At 46.7% G+C, this 22,145-nt stretch overlaps 1 pseudogene across 1 annotated transcript; it reads right to left on the reverse strand.

Moving 5' to 3' along the window:
- Window positions 1-957: 957 nt before the first annotated feature.
- Window positions 958-21,085, reverse strand: LOC310890488 (zinc finger CCCH domain-containing protein 11A-like; annotated as a pseudogene). Its single transcript, XR_014589256.1, has 14 exons — window positions 16,360-21,085; window positions 15,800-15,888; window positions 15,491-15,622; window positions 6,958-7,151; window positions 6,613-6,732; window positions 5,707-5,830; window positions 5,059-5,262; window positions 4,422-4,541; window positions 3,833-3,913; window positions 3,306-3,416; window positions 2,505-2,567; window positions 2,124-2,246; window positions 1,875-1,940; window positions 958-1,361 (listed from the first exon to the last, which is right to left on the reverse strand). The product of XR_014589256.1 is annotated as a zinc finger CCCH domain-containing protein 11A-like (transcript).
- Between the last annotated feature and the right edge of the window lie 1,060 nt (window positions 21,086-22,145).

The raw sequence follows: 22,145 nt of genomic DNA on the forward strand, positions 1-22,145 counted from the left end.
AGCAATATCTTCCACATAGTAAACTCCGTCTACCAACAATCCATACAAAGGAACAAAGGAACTGAATAGCTACAGTAAATCATAATCCAGGACGAGGGAAACTCAGACACAGAGCGATCCCAAGTGCAAGCAATACTCTAAGACGTTGTATGAAGTCTAGTAAGATTCACAAATGTTGACAGCTTTTGTATTTAAAGTCTTGCTCCCTCTAGGAAAGGAAAAGCAGCAGGTATAGTAAGACAAGAGAGTGTATGCAACTGTTGTACCAGCTTCCTCTCCCCTGCAGTGATGTCCCACAAAATCTATTAAGTTGTTCTACAAAATCCAAATTTGTAGAGTCATATTCTAGTCTCCCATTCCTGACCTAACATCTGGCTGGCAGGAGAAGAAACGAAAGAAAGCTGGGTACTTGTTTTCTTTGTGTGTTTATTTCCTCGTGTCCCATGAGACAGAGAGAAAGGCTACAACGTGCAGTGCATGCAGCCTTTAAGCCCTCCTTATCTCCCTCACACAATCTCATTTTACAAAGTTGATATAATCTTAACAACGAGGCCTTTGATCCTCTGTCATTTTTGACAGAAACTGGCCCCCCACATTAAGACGCTGATGCATGCTTTACAAACACATACACGTGTCAAGTTAAGCAACACATGCCAAAGAGGAAGGTGAACTTGAACTCAACGCAGGGAGGACTTCATACCATAAACAGATGGCAGAAAAAAACAGAATACCAAAATTAGACTAAAAAGCCCCTCAGTGTGTTAATTTTCTAGTGGGAAATACAGAATACCATCACGTAATTAACGAAAACAGACATGGTTGCACGTTCTGGCCCTTCTTTGCCTTTGAACTTTGTAGCCTTAAACTCTTTTATCCTCCGCATTGAAGGAAAAAGCAAAGCAGATCCTGAGCAAACGGAACTTGCTCAATATGGGAAGCACCTCACCGGGGCAGGTATTAAAGCATCTTATTACCTGATAGCTTTGTGTTCCATAACGATTTCTGCCCGGCTGGGGCAGGTCCAGGTTGTGCTGGGGGAGCTGGCACATTTCCTCCACTCTGCTGCATCCGCAGAGCTTTCTCGCGCTTTATTTCTTCCAGGGTTTTAACACGCACTTCTCCTTCTGGCTTGGCTTTACCTGCCGGCTCCTTCGACTGCACTTTGCTGGGCCCGGAAAGAGTGAGCACGCTCTGCTTCTTGGGCTCACCCTGAATTTTTGCCCCTGCGCTGGGATCTTTGGTTTTACCATGCCATTCAGCCTGGGCTTTGGCTTGACATTCTCGTCTCTGAAGAGCTCTCTCACGACGGATTTCCTCCAGTGTTTTCACATGGATCTCTCCCTTTGGCTTAGCAGCCTTCCCTGTCATCATCAAGAAATGAGAAGCACCAACATTTAAAGAGAGTCCAACAATAGTTTAAGTCTCCAAAATTTGTCACAGTACTAAGGAAAACTAAGCCTGAGCGTTCCCAATAACGCATCTTAGGACAATAGCCTAACATTCTCCTCCTCCTCTGAGCCACTTGTTGTATTTTGAAGACCAGCCCTATCCAGAGAGAGCTGCTACACAGAAATGCTAGTTTACTTGATTACTTTTTCAGACTGCATTTCAAATTCCTGCTCCCGGCAGTGGCTCTATTCTAATTGTATATGATGGTTCACAGAAGCAGCTTAAAACCTTGACAAGGCACAAGCGGAAAATAAACACACACCTAGAGCCAGATTTCTGATAGTGGCTGTCAGAAGAGCTTCAGCACTCAAGCAAGAGGAATCAGTTCTTTGTTTTCATTTGAATTCCTTTTTAGGGCTGTATGAAAACGGTCTAAGTTCACGGAAAGGAAGAAGGAGAAAGTATATTTAATAGCCAGTTGTTACCTTTCGCAGTACTAGTCCGTTGAGAAGGTAATCCTAGCCTCTCCTTCACAGACTTGGGAACTTGAACTGCAAAACAGAAAAAGACCAAATTAGGGAGGCTGCATAAACGTCAACTTTGTGTTCACATTCGAAAACAAGGCAGGAAAGGTAACTTTGAATCCCGGCGATTAAGACCTCAGCCAACATGCAAAAAGAAACATCGCAGGAAAAGGACAAACAGAAAGCCTAAATACAAAACCCGTGAATCACATCCAGATGCCTGTTTAGTAGCTGTACCTCTCTTTGGTGCTTTGTCAGCATTTCCCGGAACCTCCACCTTCTTCCCCAGCCTTTCAGCAAGGCTGCGCTTCACCGGAAGGGCGCTTACATCAGCTTCAGACGGAGAAAACAAGGAATATTTTAAGAACATTTCTTTGCAGGAAGATTTGAGAACAGTCAACCACAAGCTTCTATTTTTCAAGCATATTTTCATAAAATTGCCTTTCAGCTGCTAAATGGTTTTTTTGCCATTTCTGCAGTCAACACAGATCTCCACTGCAACGCATTTTCCTCTCATACGTCAAAAATACTCTTCAATGCAGTCATATAGAGAAGGCGGCACCTAAATAACAGCTCATAAAAAGTTCTTACCCACGGAGGCTTTCCGTTTTCCTTGTTTCTCAGCAAGATCTAGTCGAACCACAGGTTCCTCCCCTAAAACAAAAGTAAAATTTTTCTATTTCATAGAAACCAGTAGCCAATAGAAATAGTATACTGTTAGCCCATGTCCAAAAAGAACCCAGCAAGGCACTGTTTTGACAGCTAAACCACACAAACTCATATTTCAACTATAATTAACTTAGAAAAAGTATCCATAGTCTCAGTGTTTGCCTCAAATTCCAGCTGAATGTAGTCGAGAATGAATCTGAGTCTGCTTGACAGCTATACTTTGTGCAGAACAGAGCTGCATAAGCAAGCAGAATATTATTAGGTACAAATGCTGAGAAATATTCCTTTCTAAGGTGAATGTCTATGAGTAGAAGTTCTTCTTCACTTCTTTCCCTTTCAAAGGAATTTGCACAACTCTAAACAATATAATTTATACACAGACTCCTATCGCACTACTGTCCACACGTGCCACTGTCAGCCTCTTTAAAGCTTCAGAAATTGCTTCTTACATAGCACTGTCCTCTAGAGCTCTTTCTTCTCGTTACTCTCCTGTTTTTCAGTTATCCCCCTATTTGCATACTGACACATTTTTTTCTTTCTCCTGCTACTGCACTTAACCTGAGCACCAAAGCTTTCCAGTACAACCAGGGACTTTCAGCATAAAAGCATGTTTTGAACAGAAGGCGGCAGCACCAGGAGGCTAACAGGGGTGAATTGCCTTCCTTCTTGCTTAACCTTCCAGTTTAGGAGTAATGAAATCAAAACAAAAGCATTAATTATTACCTTCCTCTGTAGACAGTGTCACAGTTCTCACCACTGTCCGGACATTTTCCTTTTCCGGAGCAGGAAAAATCATAGAATCGACGGGAGGAAGAGAAGATCTTGAAGGACCTTCTGCTCAGAGCAAGCAAAACATAAGGAAGTTTACCAAACAGAAAAAACTATCACGAAGAACAAAAAACTTTAATTATTCATTACTGTCAAACATACAGTGACCAGAGCATGCAAATAAGAGAGGTGACTAGTTTGCCTCTGGTTGCCCTTGGAATTCCCATCTAGAATACCAGCTGGCTGAGAATCAGGTTGCTCGATGCCCCCAGCTAAACATGGAAGTCTATCCCTCAAGCAGCTCCCAGCCACCATCACCTGCCATTCTGAAGCCAATCAAATTTCACTTCTTTGGCAAAATAGTTGGATTCACCAAAGCATAGCCAGCTACCCGGTATTACTGGAAGAGTTTTTTTTTGAAAGAAAAATCATCACACAGGATGAAGGTGAACAGGGTAAGGAAGCAGGGAATATTAACTCACCACCGTGTCTCTTAGTTTTTTCCTTCATTTTCTGCAATTTGATTTCTTCAAGTGTTTTTATTCCAAAATTCAGACCGTCCTCTGAAAACAGAAAACAGTTAATGAGACTAAGGCTTAGAGGCACTCACTGAGGACCACAGATCCTCAGGCTTCTTAGTGCTCAGGAACTTTCAGAAGTATTTAGAATAAAGCCTGTCAACACTCCTCACAAGTGAAACAACCATAGAATCAATGGCATTTTGCCCCTCCTTTCACCCTTCAGGGTAAAAACTGTAGTTTTAATTTTAATCCATTTACGTGATATTAGATCCCTCTATCGTTAGATATGGCTTTCAACAGTGGTTGCCAGGCTGCACGTGCAGCCATTTAAACTCCATGCTGTGACCCTGTTTTGTTCTCCAAAAGGAAAGAAAAGGAGTTCAACTTTCTGACCCAATGGGCACATGATGGTATCAGGGAGAAATGAGATCATGGAAATAACCGAGTCCATTCAGCACCCCTACATTCTGTTGTGTTTTTACGCCACATTGCTTTTGAGTTAATTGTCAAGTTCTCCTTCCGATTTATCCTACTACAGGTGCTGGAATACCTTGTTTAGCAGTAGTAGCACTGGCTTTCCGAGTGGAAATCATCCGTAATCCATTTTGGCCTTCCTCAGCTGGTTGCTGGACGGGAGTTTTAGTTTCTTCTCCTTCCGCAGAAAGCTGGTCTGAAGGGGAAAAATCTATTCAGTTATGCATAGGCCAGATTGTTCGTGATTATGTAGCTCATGCAATGACACTTCAGTCCATGGTTCCTATAAAAAAGTTGTTTTTTTTTTTTTTTTTTAATACAGCTACACTGACCTGATGAACTCGTAAGTAGACTACCCTAGGACAAAACATCTAGGACTCTAGATTCTCTCTGCAGCTTTAACTACTACACAACATATTACTCTTCAGACAAAAAAAAAGGAATTTCCTTCCTAGTTTCACATAGAGCTTTACACAACAGACCAGCTAAAGCCAAGAGTGGTTCTAAGCTTTCCTCCAACATTTCAGGTTCTGTCCACTGACTGCCAGACAAAGCCACCAGTGACCTGAGCGGACTGCCTGCCCTATCGCTAGTCAGACCTCAGGTCATCTGTGATTTATACATTCATTTACAGCACAAATTCCTTCCAAGAACCAAAGACTTACACAATCATTTACAGCACAAATTCCTTCCAAGAACCAAACCATGCTCACCATCATCATCTTCATCATCATCTGCAGCATTGATTACAACTGGAGGGTGTGTAGGGCTTGGGACATTTTCCGAGTTTTCCACTTTCATCACCCGCCTTAGCTATGGAGAGGGATTGGACTGGACAGAAAGTTTGTTTTGCTGCAGTGACATCTGAGCCACTTTCAAATCATCGTCCGCGGACTCAGGCGGACTTGGCAGTGTAGCTAGAGGAAGAGGAGGATCATCAGTAATATGGCAGTTTAAAACTTTGACCACAATGCACGAAGATGGTAGCTAAGGCAGATAACCTGCACAGGCAATGAATGCAGCATCTCCTTTTGCCCATCCCGCCACTGTTTACACCGTGAACAATGACTTGCCTTCAAACAACAACACATCTCCCTACCACCCAGCAGAAGACGAAACAACAGAAAGCAAACTGCAAGGCAAATATCACACAAAGCAGAGAGAAGCTGAGCATGAAAGCAGAAAACAAATACCAGCAGTACAGCAGCAGTACACTCGGTTTAGCTGACCACCTAGGACTGCAGACCTTTTCCTGCACTCACAAATGGACGGTTACCTGATGTCTCCTACACTATTGGCACCCACTAAGTAATATGCAAAATTAATTCTTCAATACTTAAAGAAAAAGGACCTAAACTCACTCTTGCTTGGTGGTAAGAAGACGCCATCGATGTAACGTCCCTTTGCGTGATGAAAAGCACAGTTGGCTTTCTGACAGCCTACTGGCTGCTTCTGCCAGTAGCAGGGAATCTCACCGCGCTTTTTCTGAAGACAGAAAGAAAGACAAGCTCGTGATAACATGCACCTAAGGTTTGCAAAGAGATGCACAGTTCCAGGTCACAACAGCGATAGGGTTGTCACAATACAGTGCTGAAACATCATTCCAAAGGTCAGTTTATCACGGAAGTATAGTATTTCCGGGCATATTCACAAAGTTTGCAGAAGCTGTAACCACTATGCACGTTTAGCCTTGTCATCATTCAGTTTGAGAAGACAGGCACTCTCAGACATCAGTTTAGGGTGGGTTAAACTAATACACCTAGGATTATACTAGGATTATTCAGAGGGAAAAAGAACATCTTAAATTGCCTACGTTAACTCTATCCAGAACTACTTCTCGGAGACTTCGTTCTTCTGCACCTTTAACTTTCCCCACTGCTTCCTAGCCCAGGCAGCTAGAACAGCATTATCTGAAGGACTCCGGGACACAAGAGACCTGATAGATCATTATCAAGCCTGCTCTCAGGAGGCTAGTACAGCCTGTTTATTACCCCCCTGCTCCAGCAGGTTTTAGCAGTCTAGTTAGCGGTTATTCTGCATCTGTTGAGAAAATACTGTCGGCGTCTAATAAAAGAAAATCTTGCTAAGACATACCTAAGGCATTGATTTTATTTCCCTCTCCTTCCTCCCACCCCCTCCCCTGCTAACAGAAACCAGTGTAATTCCAAAGCAAAGGACTCTATCCTGCAAAAGCACAATCAGCACACCTACAGCACTGAAAAATGCTTTTGTTGATTTATTTTGAGAACACATCTTTAGGCACTCACATCGATTTCCATGTGTCTGAATCGGCAGACATTCCTGAAACAACGACCCTCCTGCCACAGCGTGCAGACTGTCTCGTTCCCCAGAGCAGCTTCACAGTGGCGGAAGGAACAGTTGTCTCCCTGTAACCAAAAGGAAACCAACAAGGAAAATATAGTACAGCCTCAAAAACGTCCATGCTACTGCTTCAGGTTGCTACAATTGAATTCAGAATCTATCTGGTTATCACGTTAACCAAAGACCAGTGTGCCTCCTCCTCCTACTCTACCCCTTCCTGAAAAAAATGAAAAAAAAAAAAAAACAACAAAAAAACAAAGCAAAGCAAAGCAAAAGAAACCCAGCCATACCTTGGTACAGGTAGAATAGAAATAGAAGTAGCAATCGTCTCCTTGTTTAGACATGCCGACAAGTTCTGATAACAAGCTCGGGTTCTCTCCACAGGGACTTCCTCTGCTCTTGGAGAGAGCTGTCTTCACCCTTGCTTGGGCTGAAAGTCTTCCACTGGCTTGTGATCAGTGAAATCTTCTTTTTAAAAGTAACCCTAAAGAAAGTACCAACAAGTGAAAAATAATGAGTAACAAGCATTTTTCCAGCTTTCTTCTGTTCATCAAATTAGTCTCTTGAGGAGAGCAATGCCTTGAAATCAGCTGTTACGGGAACTAACACAATATTAAACTAAAGTTCTGTAAAGCTGCCAGGAGCTTTGTCAGCAAGTGTTCTCTTCCACGTCCTCAATAATATGCCTTGGAGCACATCCGGAAGCCTGAAAATGGAGTCACTTCTTCAAAAACCACCTGATCATACATGCAAGGCAATGATCAACTATGGCTACGAGTAACTTCTACAGAACGCAGTATGACGCATTAAATAGCACGTTCCAGTCACTGTGGGTCTTCGAGTTCACCTACCTGGACAACCTCAGCAAAGTTATCGATCTTCAAAGACTTCCAGTTAACTTCTCCTGGAGGCCGAACCAACACTGAATCCGTGAATTAATGATAAAGGGGTAGGAAGAATTTGCCTCCTCACTTTGCCAAGGGAGCCTCTCATCCACAATTCAAACATAGGATGTGCTTTTAAACAGCTTATAACTAATGGAGGAAGCAAGTCCATCTGAACACTCTCTCAGACTGGAGACAGCCAGGGTTAGTTAGCTCTTCAAAAAATAAAAACCAAAAAAAAAAAAACACAAAACAAAACGAAAACAAAAAAACCCAGTGCATTTAGAGATGAACTCGTGATTCAAAGTGGCTGCAAAAATGAGGCTCCATCTTCCACAGCCAGAAAATTTGACTTTTTTTTTTTTTTTAATTCAAAATTCAGTATGTTCCAATCTCTGGTCTTCAAGATTTCTTCACCTATTAAGAAAACACTAAAACCTTTCCCCGTCTTTATTACCTGTACAGCAAAAAACACACCAGTGCACAGAAATACACAAATTTGCATACGCATACACACATATGTGTTTAGACACACACACGAGGAGTGAGTGATAGAAAGTTAGCGAGAGCGACAGTGGAAATCAGAAGTTTTGCCTTTTTGACACAGAGAGCGCGTAAAAACTCTCTCATTTTGAGGGAACTAGAAAAAAAAGGAGGATCTACCAAATATTTTGATGAGTATGCCTTCGAGGCCAATGCTTTATACCATGAGTGATCTGGGGGCCAGCACACAAATATGCATACATATGTATCACACAGTATCACAGATTTCTAGGTTGGAAGAGACCTCAAGATCATCGAGTCCAACCTCCGACCTAACACTAAGTACTCCACTAAACCATATCGCTAAGCTCTACATCTAAACGTCTTTTAAAGACCTCCAGGGATGCTGACTCCACCACCTCCCTGGGCAGCCCGTTCCAATGCTTAATAACCCTTTCGGTAAAGAAGTACTTCCTAACATCCAACCTAAAACTCCCCTGTCGCAACTTTCGCCCATTCCCCCTCGTCCTGTCACCAGGCACGTAGGAGAACAGACCAACCCCCACCTCTTTACAGCCTCCTTTAAGGTAACTGTAGAGAGCGATAAGGTCGCCCCTGAGCCTCCTCTTCTCCAGGCTGAACAAGCCCAGCTCCCTCAGCCGCTCCTCGTAAGACTTGTTCTCCAGACCCCTCACCAACTTGGTCGCCCTTCTCTGGACTCGCTCGAGCACGTCCATGTCCTTCCTGTAGCGAGGGGCCCAAAACTGAACACAGTACTCAAGGTGCGGCCTCACCAGAGCCGAGTACAGGGGCACAATCACTTCCCTAGACCTGCTGGCCACACTGCTTCTTATACAGGCCAGGATGCTGTTGGCCTTCTTGGCCACCTGGGCACACTGCTGGCTCATATTCAGCCGACTGTCAACCAACACTCCCAGGTCCCTCTCGGCCAGGCAGGTTTCCAGCCACTCATCTCCCAGCCTGTAGCTCTGCTTGGGGTTGTTGCGCCCCAGGTGCAGGACCCGGCACTTGGCCTTGTTGAACTTCATACAGTTGACCTCAGCCCATCGCTCCAGCCTATCCAGATCAAATATGTACATGCATACAGGATAAACATATCTATACACACAAGCGTGCACAGTATATGTCGTATGGTATCCATATGGAGAACAACTCGTAGCCCTGATCAGACACGTAGAGTTGCAATCAATTAACAGCAGGAAGGCAGCAGATCAAGGATACAGCAAGCTTTGAGAGGCAGGGCAATGCTCACTTTGCCAGTGGCATGGCTGCATGATACCAAGAATTTTGAATTAGTTTGATTTTTTGGAAGCAATTTGTTTTCTTTCTGCGCTGTAGCAAATACCACAGGTTTGCCATCACGTGCTGTTCCCTAATCCATATATCCATCATCATCCATTGCTGCAAGATCATGAAAGGTTAGAAAAGATGACTTAGGTCCAATTTAACAGCCAATGATTTTTCAATGACCAGAGCTGCAACAGATTTTATTTAGCCACAAGCAGGTTTTTTTTTCTGATGTGAAGTCAGATATTTTGATTTTTTTTTTAAGACACTAAATGTCATAAAACCTGCAACCAGACCAGATAAAGTTCAAATTAGAGTGATTCTGAAGCCTTTCATTAAAATGCTACACATTTCTGTGCAAATTATTTCTGACTCTTCTGGACAAAAGCGGATGAAATAGTTCTTACAAATTAATAATAAAAGGTTGGAACCTTTTACTCACACAAACACTAGTGAATTTTCCAGGAAGTATTATTTTGGCAGGGAATTTTCCCAAATCTAAAGTAAAGAGGGGAAAAGTTGGGTTCCCGTATTAGTTGTTGGTTTTGACTGCTTGACAAAGGGAATAAAAACAGTAGTTAAGTGCAAGGTTTCCTTCTCTTCTTTAGTATTGAGAGGAATCGTCACTTCTGACCTTTAGCACCTTCAGAAACACACTTAGTGCCATGCAGATTCCTCTGCATCTACTTCTAAAAATTACTGGTGCTCCTTAGCATGGAAGTTGGACTTGAAATCTTTTCCAGACTGAGCTCTTTTGAATGCCCAAGGAGCTCATCATTTTGCTTGTTGCCTTCCATTTTCCTGAACAGACCCAGAACGCTGTTCAGGATATGAATGGATCTGGTCTAAGGAATGGGAAGAAAGCAAAAACCAAGGATACCTCACAGCCCTAAATGCCATAAAAAGCAGTCACATTTTAAAAAAGATCTCCAAAGCTTTTTTTTTTTTTTTAAACTGACATCTGCCAATATGGCGATCCAAGTGCTGAACAGAAACCAACTGAACTAGCCCCTGAAAGCCTGAATAAAAATGAGTAACTCTGGTGCACTCAGCAGGTCTGTAATAGAAGTTGGCAAGATTTTTAGATTTCTTTTTTCTCCAGAGTGCTAGTAAAGTTTTTGCGTTACGAGATTTTGAACTCTTTTTGTACAAAAGAATTACAGATGCACTACAGTCACGGTAGCTGGGGGTCTGGAAATACATGCCAACAAGTGTCATAAACTTTGCCTTTGCTGAAGGAAGATAACTAGTCCAAAGAAAACCTGCCTAGTTTGTTTTACAGGCTTGTCTTTCTCAGTATGGAACAAACTGACCTCCCTGGTCTAACTTTCCAGTTGGCTATTCTGCCTTTGTCCTGGAGAGAAGAGCAAGAAGGGAACAAAATATTTTTGCACTCCAAAAAATGCATTAGGGAAGGATTATCACACCTACCTAAGGGTAATTTCTTGTTTGTTTATAAAGCACAAAGTCTTTCTCTTGGACAGTCTCTGTTGCTGGCCTGTTTTGTGCCTTCCATTTATAATAAAGGTATTAAAGATGCTTACCCCGTTTTGGTGGTTTTTTATTTTAAGAACAGTGTAAGCGGACAGTCGGATGACAAGCAAGAAAGAACAGCATAAATCCTTGTTGTGACCCTGCTTTTTAATCACCCAGCATCAGCCTTGCTGCAAAACAGTCTCCGCTGATTTACCTGCTTGTTAAAGCACCCCACAGGCTGCAAGTGTTGTGTGCTAGGTGTCAAATTATATTTAACGGTGCATAGGTAAACCATTCATCTTCCCATGGTCAAAGCACAGAACAGCCTCCTGCTAACACAGCTCATCCTTGCTGTAACTGCTTTTAAACCTATTTGTTGGTAAGAAAAGAGCTCAGTACACCACCTTCACAGGGCAAAAATTCACATGGAAGAGCAGAAAAACCCAGAAGTGCTTCCTGAACTTCACGTTACCAACAGCACCATCGGATTTAGATCCTTGCCTGGCATCCAGGATGCACGGCCTGCAAGCACTGCTGCAATGTGGAAGTGCCAAGGCAGGTTTTTGGCCTGCCCTAAAACACTTTTTTTTTTTTTCTTTTACAAACAATACAAAGAGTGTGCCAGGTATGCTGTAATGCCCGTGTGCCAGGTCAATAGAGGATATCCAAACAACAGAGGCGCTTCTCCTAATTTCTGGCGTGAAAACACTTTCACAGCATTCTTTTCACGAAGAAACCCCTCTCTATCTTCTCCAATGCTCCAGGACCTGCTGCAGCTGCAGCGGCTGCGCTGGTACCAGCCGCATCTTTGACAAATCTTTTCAACGGTTCTGCTTTACCTCGGCACAGTTGAGGTCACTCCTCTTCCTCTTCCAGCTGAGGAAGCAGCTTGCGGGCTCTGCCACACGGTCGGTGCAGAAGCGAAAGCTGGGAACACAGCAGTCAAACCCTCACTGCTAACGAAGCCACCAGGGCAGAGGGCTGACACAGACCCACCAGAGGCGAACCGTACCCGCTCTCCCTCCCGGCTGCGAGGCTCGCCACAGCAGCCCCGACCCGAAGCGCTCACAATGCTTTGCTTGGTGATGTCACCGATGAGTCAGAGTCCCCAGATGAGCATCTGCCTTGCCACTCTTTAATGTTGGTGTTGTTTTTTGGTTGGTTGTTTGCTTGCTTTTGAAACTTATGTAGGTTATGGTAAACCTTCAGGTAAACCACAGATCAATGGGGAAGAAGTCCCACACGAGGGATGGCGCATTCTTTAACGTGCTGCATTCGACAAAGAAGCTCTCTCCATTTTGCGCAGTGGCAACAGGCACGACTGCAACACACGCACGTGTAGGCAGCACCTGCAGGTCCCAAACCGTTAACCAATTTTTAGATAGCACCAATTGTTTATGTAGTTGCTTTCCCTTCATCCATAACCCCTTTTTTCCTTTCTTTATATCGGGTGGCTCTCCTCCATTGTTCTGTCATTTTACTCCCCAGTGTCTGAGCAGGCACTGGGAATCGTTTCCAGAGGAAGGGTACTGCTGAAGCTACAACATTTACTCTCAGGGAAAAGAGAGTATGTGAAAGAATACATACTTCCTTTCTTTTTCCTTTTTTTTTTTTTTAAATCTCTGAAATCAATGCTGCGGCCTGGCAGCAAATAACTATGGGAGTAAAGATGATTCCTCATCCTCACTGTAACGTTGTAGTTAATGTCATAAAGAAGCAATTTCCCCAGGCAGTGGCCATTTGAGATGGGAAGGGGCAGTAAGAGGAAGTTTTCCTTAGACTAGCTCTTCCCCCAGAACACCTCGCCATCCAGCAACAAATTCAATTCACCTGCTCCGCCTGATCAGTCAAACGCGCGTCCGACTCCAGCACACGTCACAGCGGTGGTTCTGACGTGGTTTGAGAATCACCTATCCGCAGAATATCTCGGGTTTGTACACTCAAATAACGCAGTCTTTTCCAAATAAGGCCCAGAGCTCACACTCCGAGTGCAGCCTAACAGCACCAGAGGGCCGGTAGGCTAAACATTCCCATCCTGGCAACAGGACTGACCCGGGCAACAGTAAGCATCCCTTCTGCACTTTCGCCGTGAACATCAACATAAGGAAACAGAGACCTCCTCGATCCAAGTTTGAAGAAACAAACACAAAGGTCACCCAAGCGGGTTGTTTTCAGCAAACTAACGGAGAAATTAAGGTGACAACCGCGTGCATCCAGAGTTAGTCAGATCCCGAAGGCAGTTCCTTTGGGAAACGCAGGAGCAGCGCGCCAGATGACGGCTACCTTACAGCGCACCCCTCAGAGGCACTGCTACGAAAGGAAGGCAGAAGGTTGGAACTCAAAATAACTCGCAAGGCGCCCGTTAAGGGGGAAGCTTTAATTTCCTGAGCAGAACCTCCCCCCTGAAGGCAGCCCAGGGACTCTTTGCTTCCCTAGGGAGACGGCAGGGACGGGGCAGGGCGGTGGGACGGGGGGACACAGGGCCAGATGGACGGCCAGACGGCCGGATGGATGGACAGACGGCCAGACGGACGGCCAGACGGCCCAAAAGGCCTGAGCAAGGGCTGAGGAGCGGGAGGGAAGGGCAGGGCGAGGGGAAGGGCGGCCCTGGGCCTGACAGGGCACCTTGGGCCTAACCCCGGGCAGCAGCTCCCCATCTCACAGGGCCCGCGGGGGGCTGCCTGTAACAGGAGATGCGGGCAGGTAAATTTTACAAGCACTGCATCACAAATACCCTGCAACACCTGAACTATTCACTGGGACAGCCTCCTTCCTCACCTCCTGAAAGCTCCAGCTGGCAAACCAAGGACAAAATGAAAGGCAGATGTGGAGGACCTCGTAAGATACTGTTTTGTTCCCTACATGCCCACTGCTGGTGACACGTAATGCCTCCTGTTCCCAAACGACATCGGCACGTTACATCTTTACTACATGCTGAAAGGAACTCAGCAACTTGAACACAACTTAGAATTACCCATCCCGGCAGCAGGCTGTCCAGCTGAAGCTGCTTTAGCCAATCAAGTGTGTCATGCTGCCCCTCAAAGGTTTCTTCCTGGGAACGTCTGCTGTGACACTCCTGACGTATTACTTCTCGGAATGGCAGAACTGCGCTGGGTAGGCCCCACAGCAAGACTCGTATTTCTGTCCTTCCCTTTCAGGAAAGGATCTCCCACCTTGAATTTATTAATTTTCATGATGATGATACACAAATTGAAGTTTTGAAAAACTGAATGCTGATTAACAGATTTCTAGCACAGCCTGTGCATCAAAATTCATTTCTCTCCATTTAGGTAATCTTAGTTTCTGAGTTACAGTTACAGTCAAAATTTTTCTTCTTCGATTTTTTTCTTTTTCTTTTTTTTTTTTTTTTTTTGTGATCAGAAAAACGAGGGGACTGGCTGTCCCAAGTCAGCCGGGGAACTTCTCTTTGGTCGATGCATCAAGCAACTCAGCTCTCTTGGGGAAACTTAAATAGAAAAGACAGATCTCCAAACGGATAAAAAAAATAAATCAAATGATAAAAACCCAACCGACACATCTGATACCCCAGCTTATTGAACAGCACAAGGGTTTAATCTACAGGCTCTGTCCAAAGCAGCAAGAAGTGACAGATTTAATCCAAACCAGTTGCCCGCTCTCACTCTCTGATCTGGAGACGTTATTGGACAAGCATGCATAGCAGTAACACTTGTAAACACTGGGTTACTGCACCACAGCCCCAAATCCCTCACGGGCCCACTAAGATACTTTTACTGACTGATCCACAATAAACACTCCCAAAAAGATTCTCAACAAGCTAAACCCTGTTTAGAAAGAATCTGAGGAACCTGTCACTGCAGCAACAAAGGGCTGCAATTGTATGCAAAATCTCCAACACCCTCCTTAGCACCCTGCTAGCTCAAGGACTGTGTGGGGCTTCCGTGCCCTGAACGAGTCCACCCTGGCCACATAACGCAGATGTAATGGTCAAGAAAGCACATAGCGTTATCGAAACTTATCAGATCCACAGCAAAAAGAAAAGCCCACGCTTCTATATTTCTCCTCCTTCTCCATTCACAGAAGGAAGAGACTGAAAACAAGCAGATTTGTGTTTACATTTACAGTTAATGTGAAAAATGGTTATTTGTGAAATACATCACGTATTGTTTCAAGCTACAAACAACTCGCTCCCACAAAGGAAAGACTTTTGACCTCAGCATGCAACCCCAGTTACAAATAACTTCCTATCTACCAGCGGGCCGCGTTCCCCTGGCACTCAGTCACTCCGCAGCACGGCAGCCACCTTTGTTCTAAGGATGGCAAATTCTACTTAGAAACGCTCTGTAGAAGAGTGATGTTGTCCCCTTTTAACACGATCCGGCCTGCAGCACAGAGAAGGGAAAGAGGGGATTAGAGAGAGCCCAGAACCTGAGAATAATCTCGTGTTTTCAGAAAGTGTTTCGTGTGGTTGAGCAGGGTTTTGCCCATCACGCAGAGTGCAGGCCGCCTGGTATTACACGTTTCAAAGACCAGAACTGGTCTCAGGCAGGGACAGATTCTCCTTCATTCAGCAAAATCAGCAGCTCAAAAATCATCAGGGACAGAGATGTAGCCAGGAATTGCTCACTGAACTTCAACAGCAAGGCTCGTCACACGGTTGGTACGTCTCAGTGCTGCTACCTAGAAGGCTCACCCGGGCAGGTTTCAGACCGCGCGTCACTCGGGTTGCACAGACACACGACACACCCAGCTGTTTCCTTGATTTTGTCTTGGAGTGAATCTCCTCTGCGTCGTCCAGCGCCAAATTCACGTACTCGTCAAAGCCCTACAAATCGGCAACAGTGGCAATTAGTTCAGCAACAACACGAACCATCGTCAGCTTTGCTGACCCAGGCTGGACAACGAAGACTAATTGTTAGAGAAGCACGATTTCTTTTTTCCCTTGGGCTAGTTTTTCTTGACAAGAAAAAATAGGATTGTGAATGAGGGAAAACAAACTAACGATGTAACGTGGGGTCGTGCTGACACTCACGATGATGCAGCCTTCTATCCGCACGTTCACTTGCTCAGCCACACCTGGATCCTTGAGCTCTGCAGAACGAAGGAGGAGAGTAAATTGGAACACAAACACCGCGAGCAGTTTTGTTCTCTCTCGTGTGTTCAGAAATACCCGCTAACCATAGCCGCTAGAGCTCCCAAACACTCCAAGGAGCAACTCTCAGGGGCAGTTTCAATTAACAGTCTGACATTTTAGAGTCTTATATGACTGGGTGAATACTACACGTTTGCTGAAGGACACGTTTCCAGTCACAAGGGAACACTCCTGCACGCCCGGCTGCACGATCCCACTCCCGTTAACACGAGGGGGAAACGCCGGGCTGCGCAGCAGCTCCTTGTACCCACCAGCACGCCGCACAGCTCTCCATTCCCCACAAACCTGCCCCGAGCAACGGGTGGGAGCCGAAAACTCAGCGAGGGAGATCCCCGGACCCTCCCTGCTCCCCCCACCCCCCCCAAATCCCCATCCCCATCCCCTCCCCGTCCTCTCCCCGCGCTACTCACGCTCTGCAGGTAGCGGAAGATGAGGTTCTGGGGCACTGCGTGAAGGGCTCAGCACGGGGACAAGAGCTCCAGGCCCGGGACAAGGCCTCAAGACAAGGCCTCAAACCCTGCAACGAGGCCCCAGGGCCCCGGGACAAGGCCTCAAGGCCAGGGCCGAGACCCCTGAGGCCCGGGCCGCCCCCCACCCGCTCCCCCGTCGCTCCCCAGCCGCAGGAAGGCTACGATGGGCTGCACCATCACCGTCTGCACCTTCTGGTCCTGCCCGCGGTACGCCATGGCTGCCGCCGCCTCGCTGCTCCCGCCGCCCCTGCTGGGCCGCCTCCGGAAGCCCCTGAGGCCGGGCGGGAGCGCGCAAGGTACGCTGGGATGCTGGAGGAGCGTGGGGGGCCGCTCTAGCAGGCCGGGAGGACCGCGTCTCTATGGTTGCAGGCAGGGGTCCCTGCGCTAGCATTATTGGTGAGCAGCGAGGCTGGGGGGGGGAGGGGGGCAAGACAGCCTTAAATAAAATACAAATATAAAAAGTGTTATAAATGGCTGAGTCCCAAATAGGATTACAATCAAAGTTTACAATTTATTAAACGAATAGAGGCAAGCAAGCAGCGCTGGGTGCGCCGGGAGTCTCTGCTCCCCCAGGACGCACACCTGTTACTTAAGGCGGCTGGTTTTGATGCTCCCAGGCTAATACATATTCATTACTACTTCGAGAAGAGGCAGGGTTATTAGAATTGGTTTCCGGAATCTGAAACCCCTCCCAGGGGCGCCTGCGTACCAGTCTCTGGTGGTCTCTCGGGGCTTGCTCGGGCTGAATGCTGGTTGTCTTCCTCCCAGGCTTTTGTCCTTCAATTGTCCTTCAGCTCCCCCTTCCTCCTCGTTTGGGAGCCTCTGCGCCGGATTTCAGAAACTCTAGCAACATCCCCTGCAGTAGTCAGCACTTTTCCCTAAAAACCCCTTTGTTCTCTTATCACCTAGACCCGGGCCTCGATGTTAACCCTTCAAATCCCTTAGTGACACGAATTGCTGGACCATTCCTTACAAAAGGAAGGATAAAATATGTAGAGGAGCAATGGCACACGCGAAAGCCCAGCGCCGCGGGCAGAGGCAGCGAAGGTTGACGGCAGAACAGTGCTCGGTTTGAACACGGAGAGGGAAAGCGAGGGGAAGGTGGCCGAAGCCGGCCGCAGTCTCTGAGCTCTCCTCCTCCTGATTGTTTTCTCTCAAAGCCATTTCTGTCTGTGTGCGGGCACCCGGAGCCGGCAGAAGTCCCCGTGAAGTCCTTCGGCAGGACGGAGTGCTGCGTGGGCTCCAGTGAGAGAGGGAGTTAGGAGAATCTTATCAAGTAGAGATAGAGCGCTGACAGCGTTAAACTAGGATGCTACTTAGCGTCTTTGCTAACTATGGTGCATTGTGCCAATTAACTAAAGCAAGAAGCCTTGGGCCCCTTACCAAGGTCAGTCTCCTAATAAGAGAGTGAGCCTGTCTTAAGAAACTGGGAGAAACTGGTCCTGCAGGTGGACAAGAGCCAAGGAGCAACTGAGTCTGTGCAAAGACAAGAGGTCAACTAGCGGTGACGAGGAAGAGTCATCAATCTTCATGCCCACGACCTCCCGTGCTGCCCAGCGCTGAATAAACATACCTACTTTACAATCTCACTGATTGTGGAGTCCCTTTTCCGCAAGTCACTAGCAGCGGTTTCTTCCGCAGAGGTTTTCCCAGAGCCGCTTCAAAGCTTCCCTCGCGGAGCTGGGGCGTCGCAGGGGGTCGTCAAAGCAGGCACGCGCACACACACACACACGCACACACACACACACAGGCGTTGTTGTCCAAACAGAAAGTATTTACAACAAATTCGACAAGCGGTTTTCCTCTGCCAGCAGCAAATGCCTGAGGGCCCCTACAGCTTCACAAATCATAGCACAAAGAGCCTAAAGTTCCTCTAAAATTTAGGGAAATGATTCAAAATAGATCTGCTAGGGGAAAACGATCACTGGCGGCAGGGTACACAATACACGCGAGTCTCAGCTCTCCTCCGCAGGGTCAGTGCCCACGCCCAAGTGCGACGCTGATGGCACCCGAACATTTGCTGTAGCAGGCAGCAGAGCCAGCAGCTCAGGGGAGCAATTTTAAAAACCAGGAGGCACTTAAACCGACCCTTAATTGACCCAGTTACTGCAGGAGAGTCCCGACTACTCGCCCTGGAGTCCTACTGTCACCAGCAAAAAGCACCAACCAAAGCTTGGGGGAACTTTGGTACAGCACAAGAGAAGGGAGTGGGGGTAGCGTAGCCGTATCGCAGAGCTGCTGCTTTTCACACCATTTTATCATCCCTGATAATTGAAAGTAAGGCCGGGTGGGCTGACCCCACCACCACCACTCCTGGCAGCATGTTTGGTCCACAACGCTAGAATAATTATTTTGCTCCCTCCCGCCTCTACAGCTTCATCATCTGAAAAGATTGCAGTCAAAACAATGGCATACACAAATAAAAGTCAAGAGTTGACATAGTAACTCCGGGATTTGGGTATCAACTGTCCGAGAAATCAGAACACCCAGGCTTCACAATGTGCCCAACATCGAGCTGTGCCAAGGGGGGGCGGAAGGAAGAAGCTTTCCGTTTAAGCCTTCAGAGCATCGCTCCATCACTACGTCAATTCACAGCCACCACAGCGTGCTGATGGACATCTTTCTGTGCCAAAAGAAACAAGTGCTTTGTCCTCTTGATATCAAAGGTAGCCACCTATAGTTACGGAACCATGCACAAGACCTTAACTCTGACCAGCAGGAAAACTTAGGACAACTGAGTGCAGATCCTGCCAATTTCTACCAGTTCCAACTGTGCTTTAAGTCTCATTGCAAAGCCTCAGTTAGAAAAAGGATCACCTCAGGGTATCCAACAAGAAGAAGAGTTGTTTTCTTTTTTTTTTTCTTTTTTTTTTTTTTTTAATATACCATAGGACTATGCAGTTCAATCATCAATCATCTTGGAAAGCTCAAGGAGGAGGTCATCCTCATCCTTCCCTGGGTCCAAGTCGAGCTCGGCTTCCAGTATGCCGTCTGAGAGTTCCCAAAGTAGCGTCTCTAAATCCTCGTCTACAGATACGGGCGCGTTGCCTGTGGAACTCAGCCGGCGTGTCCTTGCTTCTTCTAGCTGGGAAGAAGCTGAAGTCGAGCTTGAGAACTCCATTGGCTCCACGGATTCTGCCTGGCTTCCAAGATGTGCTTCAGGTCTTGGCAGAGCAAGGAAGAGAACAATCAGTATATGCCATTTCTTAATGGGAAATCCCTTTTCTGCAAACCGGCTCTTAAAACCGTAGCCAACCCCTCCTGCACTTCAATCTTACCCAGGGATTGTTATTCAGTTAACCCAGGGCTACATTTAGAGCCCAGTATATTAGCAGGTACATTTTTCAGTTTGGGGGTTTCTCTGTGAAGCCAGAGCACCCGGAGTCTAGCAAAGATGGGAAACCAACATGGCCTCCCGGAAGCCCAGTGTCCGAGAACTACATCTCCCGGCATGCTCTGGGAAAACAATATGGACTCCCGGAAACCCGGTGGCCAAGAACTACATTTCCCAGCACTCCCCAGAAAATTGAGCCTCGCAGCTCTGTTACATTACCGGTTTCGTGTTTATGGAGGGTTTTCCCGCCGTTTTGGGGGGTTTCCCCTCAATTTCGGGTTTTCAGCTCTCCATTTCAGAGTTCTTCCCCGCAATTTTGGGGTTCCTTCCCCTAATTTGGTGCTTCGCCCCCCCCCCACTTTTGGGGTTCCCCCTCCATTTGGGGGATTCCCCCCAATTCCAAGCCCCCCACAATTTTGGAGGCCCCCACCATCCTTTCTTGGCCTGCCACCCTAATATTAAGGTTCTTTCCCCCAGTGTTGGGGTTCTCACCACATGTTTGAGGTTCCTTCCCTTAATTTGGGGCTTAGCTCCCCGGGATCTGGGGCTTTAACCCCAATTTTGGGGGTCCCCCCCAAGTTTGGGGATTCCTCCCCAGGTCTGGGGGGGGGTCCACATTCAATTCTGGAATTTCACACTTCCTTTTAAGTCTTCTTCCCCCCAATTTGGGGGTTCACCCACCCAATTTTGGGGGTTCCTCCCCTAATTTGGGGGGACCCGACCAATTTTGGGGGTCCCCCCCAATTGTAGAGTCCCCCACCCTCCTTTTTTGGGTTCCCCCCTAATATTAAAGAGTTCTTCTGCCCAATTTTGGGGGACCCCACAATTTGGCCGTTCCTTCCCCTAACTTTGGGCTTCAACCCTTCGATTTTGGGGGGGGCTCCCCCCCTCTTATTTTGGCCTTCCGCCCTAATATTAGGCCTAACCCCTAAGAACCTTGACCCCTAAGCCTATGGCAACCACGGATCTAACCCTAACCCCTACCCCAACAAACCCTAGAAACCCTAACCCTAAAAACCCTTGCAGCCCTAACCCGATAAAATTTACCACACTAAACCCCTGAAGACTGTTCTGGGGGGTCCACATTCAATTCTGGAATTTCACACTTCCATTTAAGTGTTCTTCCCCCCCAATATGGGGGTCCGCCCACCCAATTTTCGGGGTTCCTCCCCTAATTGGGGGGGACACAACCAATTTTGGGGGGGACACAACCAATTTTGGGGGGGACACAACCAATTTTAGAGTCCCCCACCCTCCTTTTTTGGGTTTCCCCCAATATTAAGAGCTCTTCCGCTCAATTTTGGGGGACCCCACAATTTTGACGTTCCTTCCCCTAACTTGGGGCTTCAACCCTTCGATTTTGGGGGGGGCTCCCACCCTCTTATTTTGGCCTTCCGCCCTAATATTAGGCCTAACCCCTAGGAACCTTGACCCCTAAGCCTATGGCAACCACGGATCTAATCCTAACCCCTACCGCAACAAACCCTAGAAACCCTAACCCTAAAAACCCTTACAGCCCTAACCCGATAAAATTTACCACACTAAACCCCTGAAGACTGTTCTGGGGGGTCCACATTCAATTCTGGAATTTCACACTTCCATTTAAGTGTTCTGCCCCCCCAATATGGGGGTTCGCCCACCCAATTTTGGGGGTTCCTCCCCTAATTGGGGGGGACACAACCAATTTTGGGGGGGACACAACCAATTTGGGGGGGGACACAACCAATTTGGGGGGGACACAACCGATTTTAGAGTCCCCCACCCTCCTTTTTTGGGTTCCCCCCTAATATTAAAAGTTCTTCCGCCCAATTTTGGGGGACCCCACAATTTTGACTTTTCTTCCCCTAAATTGGGGCTTCGACCCTTCAATTTTGGGGGGGGCTCCCCCCTTAGTTTGGCCTTCCACCCTAATATTGGGCCTTACCCCTAAGAACCCTACCCCTAACACTACGGCTCCCACGGATCTAACCCTAACCCCTACCCCAAAAAACCCTAGAAACCCTAACCCTAAAAACCCTTACAGTCCTAACCCGATAAAATTTACCACACTAGACCTACGCCTAAAAGCCCTAACCCTAAAAATTAAGACCCTCTAAACCCTAACCCAAAACGTAAAGATTCTCAAAGCCCTAACGCTGGAGACCCTAACCTTAAAAAAAAAAAAAATAAGACCTTAAAACCCTAACCCTAAATACCTGACCATAACTAAAACCCTAAGACCCTAACCCTAAAAACCCTATCAACACTAAAACCACAAAATACTTTAAAACCTTAACACACTAACCCCCAAACCCTAACCCTTATAACTCCAACCCTAACAACCTTAAAATCCTAACCCTAAACCCTGGAAACCCTAACCCTGAAACCCAACCCTAGTGCCTTAGCCCTGAAA

Source organism: Anser anser (genome assembly GCF_964211835.1).
Source record: "Anser anser genome assembly, contig: HAP1_SCAFFOLD_73, whole genome shotgun sequence".
In the NCBI taxonomy this organism is placed as follows: Eukaryota; Metazoa; Chordata; class Aves; order Anseriformes; family Anatidae; genus Anser; species Anser anser.